Below are 13,420 nucleotides of genomic sequence, written 5' to 3' on the forward strand. Positions count from 1 at the left end.
CCATCAGTGCCCATTACACACACATGCTGCATTCCTTGTAACCACAAAACACTACTTTAAGTGGTTGTAAACATTTACATGTACCTAGTGAAGTGACTGACCTCAGGTGATACACAGAGATTAAACAAATCCTCCTACATAAATTGTACCTGTTTATTTGCAGTCTTCTTTTCTCTATATCCATTCAAAGTCCAGAATGTATAACTATTTTCTGAGCTGTCAGAAAAAAGGGGGTGGAGAGCTGAAATTGCACACTGCAGAGCTTAGTGAGGAGAGCTGTGAGAGCTGATTGGAGGAAAGTGACACACCCCCTTCACACAGGAGCAGAGCTGTGGCTGTCATTCAGCGGGAGCTCCCTCCCCTGTCACCCTTTTTTTTCTTGATGTCAGAAAAACTTGTCAGAAGTGACTCATGCAGATAGCAGATGAACAAGTCAGCAGTACTCTGGCCAGAGACAAGTACACACACTATAGAGGGAAATGCTTTGTTCATATTTTATGTCTTAAGGTTACAACCACTTTAACTACTGCATCACTGAACTATTGTCCGGTAGCACAACACCATAATGAACATAAAGCTTTTAGAACAGACAGGCTGCCATGAATCCTATATATGGAAACAAATTATTTTAAGGCCTTGATGGGAATTTTTGAGTTATTGGGTTTGTAGACCTCAAAGTGAGATTTGTAGATAGTCCCCTGTAAATAAAGTAGGGGCTGATTCTCTTTCTCCTGGTGGGAAATGAGGTCCCCTCTCCCATTTTTCACCCCTTTTTTATTTGTCCTGTTATGAATGTTGTATTAAATGTTACTTTTAATTAAATGGGTGGGAAGTATTGTAGCAATATGAGCATAGGTATATTATTGATGAAAGTAGTTGTTAAATATATATATATATATATAGTAACAGTGCAGGGCCCTGTCACAGGATAAAAACAGGTAGAAGTGGTCTGGTAATGGACACAGGGTCTGCACATGTGCGGAGTGCTGAACTGCGGAGCGTAGATTTTGAGTGGAGAAAACTGCTTTTACTGGTTTCTCCAGATTTTGATATTTCTGGATGGGGCTCTGTAGTTTTGAGATTTCAAAATGCCTTGGGAGGGAAGAAATCTCCAATCCAGTGTCCAGAGTTTGAAGTCAACCAGCAGGGTGTGGGCCCAGGTGCTCACAGCCCTTATAATGATGGTCTGCTGAGAGTTGCAGGGGGGAGTGGAGTGCAGTTGGAGCAGTGGCTGCCATTGAGAGTCTCTGTGTGAGACAGATGCTGTGTGTATCAAAAAGGCTTGAGGCTGTGTGCGTTAAAGAAGTCCAAGGCTGTGTGCCATGAATAGCCAGTGGTCTGGGAGACCCATACTAGCAGAGGTACTGCTGACCAGCAGTGCTAATAAGGAGTAGCCAGGAGGCTTAGCATTTTTCATGTGGATTTACAACTGGAGAAGAACCCTTGTGGGAAAGCTTATTTTGAACTTTTGTGCTTTTTGTTTATTGCCTTTTATTAACAGTGGGCTACCAAGCCCTGAAAAAGAGTTTCTGACAAGCGTGGACTCACTTGGAAAGCATCTACCACTACAGCTAATCATCCCCCATGTCACAATAATAATATAATATATAATAATTTATATATAATAATAATTTATATAATATAAATGTATATATATACATTGTGCGATAAAAGATCAACCCCTATGTACGTTATACATATAGTTAGGGAGTAGGAAATAAGAGTGCTAAATGGTTTTAAATTGTATTTTATGTGATTCCATTTTTGTATTCTTTTTTGTATCTTATCGTGATGGAGAATTTTAAAAAAAATGGATTGAATTAAAAAAAAACCTACTGTATCACAAGGGAGAGTTTCACAGACACACATGGTACCTAATAAAAAAGAATATGGAGAAAGAAATCTTTAGCTTGCCTTAAAGGATAAGTTCACTTTTTGCCAAAAAATTATAACTACATTTTTTTTGCAAGTAGAAAAAAAAATGTGGATATTTTATTTTTTGTTGCAGGAGCCTGTAAAGCATTGCACCAGTGATCCGCAGATCGCTGGTGCCATGCAGGTCTCCTGTAGACCTGTCAGTATATCTGCTTGCCCATATGGGATGTACAGACAAGCAGATATACTGACAGGAAGAATCAATTAACTACTTTTACTTGTAGTTTCTCATTCACAGAGGACTGTGAAGGAGTGAAGCATCTGGGTGGGCGGAGCCCCGCTCAGTCACTTTTTTTAAATTTTGATAGCTGGCTGTCAAAGCGGAGGAGCAGGAGCTGGTCTATTCATAACAAGTTACATGTTACACCCTGAATATGGAAGTTATCCTTTAAAGAAGGTGCTTATTAAGATATCCAGAAACTGCTTAGCAACTAGTAACTGTTGAGACAATAAACAATTTGGTCAACACCATGTAATGTATAGTAGTAATCAGTTTGTTATGTACATCATTATTATTATTATACAGGATTTATATAGCGCCAACAGTTTGCTTAGCACTTTACAATATAAAGGGAGACAATACAGCAACAATACAGTTCAATACAAGAGGGATGGAGGGCCTGATCCTGGGAGCTTACAATCTAAGAGATGTATAGAGTGCAGTATGTGTCCTAGTGACCCTTATATTGCTGACCAGTTAAGTCTGTGTGGTGAATGGAAGAAAAAAAATATTAGCTATTGGGAACAATGGCCATCTCTGTGTCTAGCACAGTGCATGTGTTCAGGACAATCATGATGCTCTATGGCAGGGGTCTCCAGACTACGTCCCTCAGGTCACATGTGGCCTGCTACAAGACTTTATCTTGTCTGCAACAACTGTCCATGAAAATATCCTGGCTGGCTGCTATGTATCACAATATGGAGATGGGCCCATGCACGCCAAGCCCGTCAGCCGTGACCAGTCCCCAGCACAGAACCCCCACATCGGGCATGGTTGTTTTCTAGGACCACTAGTGTCCTTGCAGCCAATGACATGTTTGACCCACCCCAAGCTTTTACAGGAACACCAGACCTCCTCCATCCAGACCTGCTTCAACTACCTTTCCTGCCGCACTGCCGCATGAAAGGTAAGGGGGAAGTCTGTTGGGCACACATGATTGTAAGGGGAGACACTGCTGGACACACATAGAGGTAAGGGGGGACCCTGCTGGACACGCATGGATGTAAGGGGGCTCTGATGGGCACTCCTGGATGTAAGGAGGGGACTGTTTATAAAATTGATCCTTTTCATCCCACAAATAATTGTAAATTATATGATGTGGCCCTTGTACTGAGCAATTGAAGAACCCTTCTCTATATTCTCACGGATACAGGATATATCATCAATGGCAGCTGATATATTTCTCTTAGTACAGGTTTCCTTTAATATCTCAGGTCAGCTGTAAATTCACTTGGGAAGCTTTTTCATGATTAGTTCAGCAAAACAATGTTCAAAAGGAACATTGCAAAGAGCTGGTGGCTTCAGAAAGAATGGACAGATGGTGGATCTTCAGCTATTACATTTAAGCTCTCGCCTACTGATTTTGATCCCTTATTTTGATCTCTTATTTATCAAGCCAGAATGGCACTATTATCAAAGCACATTGTGAAGTTGCTTTAGAGTACGAGCAGTTACAGAGTAATAATTAAAAACAAAGAAGACATTACTGAACTTTAAAACATTTATGCAATTGAAAATATTGATTTGTTTTTGCAAAAACCAGAAGAAAAGTGAATATGACAGCAGACCTAGCCAAAGAACTGTTCAAAGATACATAATCCAAAAACGAAATCCTTAAATCATAAATTATGAAGGGTTTTGGTTGAATTTTAGTTTTATAAACTGATTTTTAGTAAGATCATTTCTAAAATATAATCTTGATTTTCCACTTAAACATTTGTTGGCAAGTGTATCTATGATGTTCAGTTAGCAAAAAGCTACACATGTTCTACACAGTGCTGTATTTAGACATCATGCTATCCTAGGAACACTTGAATGATGATGGCCTATTGAACATGTTCACCCCTTGTGATTATTTACATGAAAACTGATGGAATGTTCTACTGGAGGAAGCATGAAATTTGAACATATTCTGAACTACTTCAACTGTACAGACCACCAAGCAAGGGAGGTGATATAGCTTTATGTTTCATGGACTATAGTGGATCTTCTGAGTCTTCTAACTAGGGATGCATTGATACCTGTATAAGTATTTTCATGTGTACTCGTACTCAAGAAAATACTAACGATACCTTAACCCAGCCTTTTTCAATCTTTTCAATGCAGAGGAACCCTTGACAAAACTTTCCGGTCTCAGGGAACCCCTGCTAAAAATGACTATATCTTCAATTCATGATATATTAGTGTGATAGTCAGAGGTAAGAATGCTCCTTATACTTGTGGTCATTGGGAAGAATTACCCCCTTACAGATTTCTAAAAAGATCAATAATGTCAGTGGGAACTTACCTGAGAGGCAAAAACTGCAAATTGCTCAAGAAACCCCTGGCAACCTCTGGAGAAACCCTAGTTGAGAAACCCTGCCTTAACCGATACTTTGCGGTGCGATTTGGATGCAAATTGCACTGCAAAGATTAGCATGCGATTTGAGCAGGAATGCGATTCTTGTTCAAATCGCATACAGTTTCCTCACTGCTCCTGTGTGAACCCAGGCTTGTCATAGCACGAGTTCACACAGGAGTGGTGCGGGAAACCTCCCAGCTGCTGACCAATAAGATGCCCTCTAGTCCGAACCAGGGCTGGACTGACCATTTGGAAACTCTGGCACTGCCCGAGGGCCCGGGGTCAGTAGCGGGCCCCATGAGATACCCCTGGTACCTTTTTCATAGGCTTTTTTGAGTTTGGGCAAGGACACAGGGGCCCCATGATCCCCTATTGCCCGGGGGCCCCATGACTTGTCAGTCCGCCTCTGGTCCGAACTGTCATCGCTACAAGGAGAGTAAAGAAAGTGGCAGGGATTTGAAATCCTCTCCTACCACTGCCACTAGCATGGGATGCCTTCAGGGAGGTTTCCCGCCCCGCTTTTGTGTGAACTCGGGTTATGGCAAGCCTGGGTTCACACAGGAGCAGTGGGGAAACCACATGCAAATTGGACAGGAATCGCATTCACAGTCAAATCACATGCTATTCTTTGCAGTGCAATATGCACCCATTAACACAAATTGCACCGCAAAGTATTGGTACTCGGTATTGGTGAGTACTTGATCGAAAGTATCGGTACTTGTATTCACCAATAAAAAAACGGTACTGGAGCATCCCTTCTTCTAACTCTTCTCAGCCTACCCTGTACCCTCTTTCTTCTTCAGTTCTCTTTATTCATATATGTATGTATTCCTACTCCTAGGTCTGAGCAGTGGGTGAGTTTATGTAAGGCAGTGGCTGACAGAATTGTGGACAATATGTCTCGCCTAGGTTTCTCACCTATACATGGTAAGGGACTTCAGGCTTGAAGACTGATATAGAGAAAATAAACTTGTTGTTTTCTCAGAATGTTTTTTAAAGTCCCATTTGAGTCCTGCAGTCCCGAGGCTTTGTAGAGCTTCTGGTGGGAATAAGCCTTTGCTGGATCCATACCTTATTTTGCAGCCAGACCTTATTACTGGTCTCATCTTTACACAGGCCTTTGCATGTGAGCTGACTGATGCTCAAGGCTCTCCCTCTTGATCTTTCTGCTGTGAGAGCCTGCAGCTGAGTGAAAGGCTGAGTGCTGACAGAACACTAAAAAGGTACATATGCTGCCTGTTTGATTTGGGGAACCCATTAGGGAGCACCATGTTAGTCAGGGACTGACCCACGTTTTCATTAGTTGCTCAGGTGATGGTCTGTTTCATGCTATGGATTTTTTTGTACATTGTCTTATGCATGGTTTAATATATAAAGAGAGAGATATTGGCTTTCTGTAAGTTTGCAGTATTAGAAATTACCATTCCAGAGCTTCAAGTTAAATCAGTGCCATAAATTTAATTTTTGGAGAGATACTTTCCAAGACGATTGCATTTGTAAAGCTATGTAGATTCTACAGCTTTTCCTATAACAACACTAATGCCTAGGTGATGATGAAAGCAGATCCTATCACTGAGATAAATCAATTTGGTAAAAGTGCTAGCAAGGCACGTATCAAAATCTTTTACAATACAGTTTACCAAAAAACTTTAGTGTGTATACGGAATTCCTCTTTCTTCTCGACAAATCTGGAATTTCACACTGTTCAAGTTGCTTATTGTTTATTATATCATTTTGGGAATTCAGAAATGGGTTCCAAGCTGCAGGAAAATGCATTATGTCAACCAATGTAATAAAACTCTACCAATTAAAGTAATGTTTCTCTATTCAGTTTGTTGTGAATGTGTTCATTTTCTTATACAGTCAACTTGGTCTGACAGTGTAAGTCATACTAGTTCTCTTGCATGATATCATTAACCTCCCTGGCGGTATGATTATTTCAGATTTTTGGTGCTGAAAGCGGTACCATTTTTTTGCATAGAAATATGTATTTTTTTAATTGTAGGCCTGTAATTTTTAGGAAAAACTCACTGAAATCTGTCCGAACAAGAGTCTAGTAAACATCCCGGGTATGATAAAATTTGAAACACAAAATCATAAATTATAATTTAATAAATAATCATAAAAATAATATAAAAATAATAAAAAATTTAATTCAATAATATAATCAAACCAAAAACACTGAAATTTGAAATATAGCGCCAAGTTCGCACATTGCTGAGCTCAGTCGCAAAATCGTTTTCAGTGTCTGATGACGAATTTCCCCCACGAATCATTATCACTCAATTCTGCAAGTGGTTCTGATTTACTATCGCTGTTCTCTAGCTGATCTAAACCGCTTTTGACCTAAAGGGACACTTTTTGGATGCCATGGACATTTCTCAGTTTCCAGGCAGAAAGAACAGACAAAATGCAGGCAGGGCACAGGACAAAGCACTCAGGACAAAATGTATGTGAAATTGGTTGAGACAGCAATGTTTTACTATGTAAAATGTAAAAAAAAAAAAAAAAATGACATTTTTTAAAATTTTTAAATTTCCCGCCGCCGGCGGCGGCGCCCGTACGTCCCGACGTCACAGGGACAGGACACAGAAGCCGGCATCGGCCGGAGGAGATGGCCGGGGACGCTGCAGGGGACACATCATGGGAGCGCAGGGTAAGGTAAGTGAAGAACAAATGCCGGAGCAGTGCCGCATGGTATTCCCGAGTGTAGCTCGGGGTTACCGCTTTTGGTACTGAAATGTTACACCGAGCTACACTCGGGAATACCGCCAAGGAGGTTAAACATGCAAAATTATTATTGCTAATCCTGAAAAACCTATTTGCAAAACTGTTAGCTTGCAATGACAGGGCACAGAGCAATTAAAATGTGCAAAATGCAGTAACCCATGGTAACTGGCTATATTTCAGCTGTTATGCCAGAGCAGTCAGGAAAATAAGAAATTGTTGATAATTATTGCAGGATTTTTTGCACATTGCTGTATGTTTCTTTTCTTTATTAAGCTAGGTTATTGTAGTGTGTTTTTTGAGCTTATCTACACCAAGATGTCAGGGCAGGGCTGTGGAATGGACAGGTAGGCCTAGTGGCAGGGTAACGCACTGGCTGACGACAACCACCACCAACAGACCGAAGTCCCTCAGGGCGCGGAGTCTAAGTCCCAGGCTGCCCTTCACCAGGGCCCCTGATGGTGGGGATGGACTTGACGCAGCCAGGAACCAGGTCGCGGCCCCCGAGACACCCCGGCTGCGGTAATGGCCGCCGCCAATGGCGTGTGCTGGTGAGAATGACAATAGCGTAGTCAGGCAAGCCGGGTCAACAGCAATGAGACAAAACAGTACAGAACAGTAGACAGAGAATCACAGGTCACGGGCCGGGTTCAGCAACGGAAGGTCAGATCAAAGGGAAACACAGAGAATGGTCTTAGTCACAAGCTGAGTCAGAATACCAGAAGAGTCACGATCGTATACACAGAGCTGTAGCAAGACCAAGACACAAGAAACAAGTGCAAAGAGCATGTGCAGATCCCAGGCTTATATGTACTCAGCCACACCCCTCTGGGAGATGGACCTCAGAGACCTGAAGGCATAAAAGATTCCCATCATGCTCAGCAGAAATCCAAGATGGATGCCAGCACATGGAGTAACATAACCTCTGGGAAAAGGTAGGACCTTGACACAAGAAAATGCTATATCAGTAATTAGGTAATGTCCCATGGACCAATCCATGCAGGTCATACCATATAAAATGGTGCTCTTCAATGCCCCATGAGTCTTCTGCTGGAACCACTGCCAAGATGTAGGCTGTTACTCTGCCAGACTTTGCCCCCATCTGAGAGCCTAGTTGGGGTTCCCTATGGGGTTGGAAACCTGAGGACTTTCATGGGCTCCTACCTACCAGTTATTGACTTGTTGCCTGTTATGGATTACTGCCAAATCTGGGACTTTAACCACCTCCCGCCCACCCTATAGTAATATGACGGACGCAAGGTGGTTCTCTCATTCTGGGAGGACGCTGTGTCCGAGGGACACAGCGGATCACCGATCACAGAAAGAGCTGAAGATGTCTGCTTGGTCATGTGATCAGCTGTGTCCAATCACAGCTGATCACATGTAAATAGGGAAATGTCGGTTATCTGCATTTCTCTCCTCTCGAGCTGTCACACTGACAGCTCGAGAGGAGAGCTGGTAATCGGCTTTCCGTGGAGGGGACATGTACACTGATCATCAGTGTGCCCTGATGATCAGTGTAGCCCCAGCAGCGCCACCTGTCAGTGTCCATCAGTGCCTTGTGTCAGTGCTCATCAGTTCCTCTTGCCTGTGCCCATCAGTGCCACATCAATGCCACATATCAGTGCCTACCAGTGCACATTATTGCCACATATCAGTGCCCATCTGAGCTGCCTTTCAGTGTCACCCATCAGTGCCAGTCAGTGCCACCTATCAATGCCAATCAGTGCCACCTATCAGTGCAAGTCAGTGCCGCCTAACAGTGCCAGTCAGTGCCACCTAACAGTGCTGCCTATCAGTGCCATGTATCAGTGCTGCCTTTCAGTGCCCATCAGTGATGCTTGTCAATGCCCATCAGTGCCACCTACCAGTGCCTCCTCATCAGTGTCCATCAGTGCCACCTATCAGTGTCCATCAGTACAGCCTATCAGTGCCCATCACTGCAGCCTCATTAGCGCATATCAGTGAAGTAGAAAAACCACTTATTTACAAAATTTTATAACAAAAACTAACAAAAACTTTTTTTTCAAAATTTTCAGTGGTTTTTGGTTTGTTTAAGAAAAAATGGGTACAGTGTTGCATGACCGCGTAATTTTCATTCAAAGTGCGACAGCGCTGAAAGCTGGAAATTGGCCTGGGCAGGAAGGGGGTATAAGTGCCCGGTGAGCTAGCGGTTAAGGAATACTTGCTACCTCTGTGGATGTATTCCTTAAAAGGACTCTTGCCTTAAAAGGATTGCTTTTATGAACTTGCCAACTTCCTAAGGTACAGTCACTTTATGGGGCATTTAGAGAACCTTGTACAAGAATGTATGTAAAAAGAAAATAATGCTACTACCCATTAATCTATGAGTAAAGCTCAAGGGCTCACAATCTTCAGTCACTCATTTGAAAGTGGTATACCCATATAGTTGATCCATTGTTGCTTATAAAATTTTGAATTTATTCAGACCGCCACAGTGTACAGTATGCAAAAATGCAGTTTAGTTGATGCGTTTCGGCCTACACGGCTGTATTCATAACATTTACATTATGATTAAAGTTGCGTAGGCTGAAACGCATCAACTAAACTGTATTTTGCATACTGTACACTGTGTGTTCTGAATAAATTCAAGATTTTATAAGCAACAACGGTTGTGTGGATCCGCTATATGTATATACAAGAATGTATGTGAGGTTGCTTGAAGGAACTGTTCCTGTATGTTGGTGCTCTGTTTCAGTAGAGGCTTTTGTTGTTCCATTTAATGCCTGGTTAGACATTTCTCTAAAAGGGTGCATGCACAGCATATCCAAAGAACAGGGCTTACATCTAGGAAACTGTAGGTTAGCATAGATACAGTACATGTAGTCCATTATGTAGGATGCTGTCTAGTGCAGGCTATATTGCTGTTGCTAGGGTCAACCATATTTTTATCTTTTGCTAAAGGCAAAAAACCAGCCAGGGAACCGGTGGCTGGCAGGGGTGATGGTTACTTTGGTAGTGAAGTGGTGTTTTGCTTAACTCCTTCACCACTAGTTCTCCAAAGATGACTCTCACACACAGCCGTATACAGCCATTCATTTGTATGACCAGCTGTACACACCACCAATGGCTCCCTGAGCATGGGGAAGGGAATTGTCAGGGCTCCCGGGTATGACCAGAGGTGTGTGACTGACGCAGGGAAACGCAGACTTCAGATATGTTATAAACAATATAATTTATTAACACTAACAATACAAACATAAACGCAGTGCAATACTAAAACATAACACAGTGCAAACAAACCAAACCAACCACCCACTGATGACAGTACATACAATGCAAGCGTCGTCAGGCAGGCCGGGTCAATATCAATCGGGCAGGTAGGTACAGGGGGAGCAAGCGGAGAATGGTCGGGGTCACAAGCCAGGTTCAGCAGGTAGCGGGCAGCGTGGTACAGAGGGTCAGGCAGAGGAGAATGGTCAGACAAGCCAGGGATCAGGAGCAGGAGAATGGTCAGACAAAGCCAGGGATCAGAGCAGGGTCAGCAACGAATCAGACAGGAACAGGAACAGGGAGCAGGAACAGGATACAGGGCCCAGGAGAAACACACACCAAGGCAGAGTCTGCAGGTCTGGCCATCCCTTAAATACACCAGTATAATCAGTTCCAGGTGTTTGACTGGCTGCAAGGTTGAGTCTCTGATTGCTGGGAGCACCCGCTGGCCAGCCCTGGTACTGCACCTCATAAGGCAGGTGAGTCCCACCATTGCTGGCCAGTCCATTCCTGACAGGAATTTTATGCTTGAGCGCTTTTGAGCCTTTACATGCCTTTGGTCTTACTTTAATATATTTACCTTTTGTAGTTACAGTGAAACTCCAGGCAAATAGCTAAATACAGAAAAATCACCTAATGGCCAACTGGCTCAGCTTTATTACCTCTTGGGTTTCCTAGCTACCCATTGGATAGAGATGAAAAAGTCAATTTATTGTCCAGTAAGCAGGCTGAAAGCAGAGGTAACACATGAAGATGAATTGCTGAACCAGAAAATATTTGTGCCAACCTGACAGTGCAGTGTGGAAAATGTACTGTATGCAAATCATAATATAGATTTTTGCAGATGCTAAGGGGTGCCCTAGGCTATAATAATGACTAGATAAGATACAGAAGGCACTTAAGTACAGTTTGGAGATGGCAGATGAGTCTCTACAGTTCTGAATAGTGCAGTAAAGGTGTAAAGCACAGTGTTGTATTACAGATTGTATACCTGCATCCTTCTTTCTTGCAGTTTGTTATTCAGTTTATCAGCTTCATAAGTAGGTATTCATGTTTTCTTGATGATTACAGAACAGATGCCATAAACAACATCTTAAACTAACTAATGAGAAAATGTTCTAGCCATTACAAACTGGCCAACTGATAATTGGTTCAAGTATTTCATCCTCCCCCATACATTGACGATCATCCAATACTTGCAAGTTCAGCATTTTGGGATGTATTATGGTTATGGGTTTCTTGCAATTTCATATGCAATCCAGATACTGAGTACTGTTGGATGCCTTCAGGGAACACCCATTATTCTGACTGTGCTAGCCATTATCCGTAAAACACTAAAGATTCAAAGGACATTTGCTCTACTGCCTGTCTTGCATGTTTATGTCCCCAAAGGCACACAAAACAAGAGAAACTAAACAAGATCTGTCTGAAAGGATATTATTTAAAACAAGATTGTAATTCTATTCAGAAAGACAAATGAGTTTTCCCTACTGAGGGGAAGGAACAACATTGATTCACATATGAATCTACAATTCTTCAAAGAGACTCTTGCTCCTTCAAGAAGGAGATGGTTTGCTTTGACAAAAGCTGAGAAAGGGGCCCAGTTAGTGAAATTTGATTTTAAATGCTTACTTCTATGTGCCAGTCTTCAATTTACACCAGACATTCCTAAGATTCCATTTTCTGAGTCAACTATTCAGTACATTGCCCTTTCAGCCCTGTAACCTTGCTAGGAACCTTGGCAGTAATGTTAGCAAATTAGGAAGACATAATACAACTAGCTAAGAGAAGATAGCTTTTGGTGCCTTCCTAAATATCAGAAAACAATGTTCATGTTAATGATGTCATTGAAAAGAACTGACAAACTGTTAAAAGCATAAGCTGATAAATGTAGTGGCAATGCAATAATGGCGTTGTCTCCATCCCAACTGTAGGAGCAGTGAAGGTCTAAAGAAATCCTTGAAAGCAGGGAGAGGGGGGGGGGGCACAGTATGAAAGGGATCCAGACAGTGTTCCCAGGGACATTTAAAGTGTATGCAATCCCAAAAACAAAAATATAATATTTTGCAGCCTTCAAATTCTTAGATATGGTGACTGCATTAGTTTTATATTTTTCCTTAATTTTCACCTGGTTATCAGGAGAGTAACACACCCCCGTCTTAGCGTGGTTCCTCTATCTAAGGAGGAGCAATAGAGACACCCTTGGCAGCAGCATTGTCTAAAGAGGGTAGTGTTAGATGGACTTATAGATTTAGAGTGACATGTTACAGAAACATTTTTTGTTTTGGAATAAAGGTTTTTCGCATAAATTAATAAAAGTTGACCACTTGACCTGTCAGTGTTAAATCGTTTGTCTTAACCCTGTAGCTTCAATCTTTGCTGCACAGTTTGGTCTGTTAAAGGAACTTGAAAACTAACAGCAGGATCAACAGGTAAACAAATAACGAAGTTACAGGATTCAGAAAAGCAAAGACTGCTTTGTTAATGCTAGTTACAGACTGCATCGTATACAGTATGTCATTTTTGCTTTTAGTACCACTTTAAGCACATTGGCATTGGTGCGCAGTGTTTACTTTTTAGCATTATGCACATTATTTATTTATTTCAGGTACTTGTTTACACAGCGCTTTACATATATATTGTACATCAGAAGTTTATCGATTATTACAAACTGGGAGTAATCATGTGACTATAGCAAGCAGACTCTCCCACTTAGCCCTCAGGAATATATAGTATAAATATATAATATGTGTTATTTTCAATAACGCTTTACATATATATTGTACATATATATTCACATCAGTCCCTAACCCTCAAGGGGAGTACAATCTAAGGTCCATAACTCACATTCATACATACATATACTAGGGCCAATTTAGACAGGATCCAATTAACCTACCAGCATGTCTTTGGAGTGTGGGAGGAAACCGGAGTAGCGTGAAACACATGCAAACACAAGGAGA

Source organism: Staurois parvus, unplaced genomic scaffold (assembly GCF_062004578.1).
Source record: "Staurois parvus isolate SC_StPar_1 unplaced genomic scaffold, SC_StPar_1.0 ptg000099l, whole genome shotgun sequence".
Classification (NCBI taxonomy): Eukaryota; Metazoa; Chordata; class Amphibia; order Anura; family Ranidae; genus Staurois; species Staurois parvus.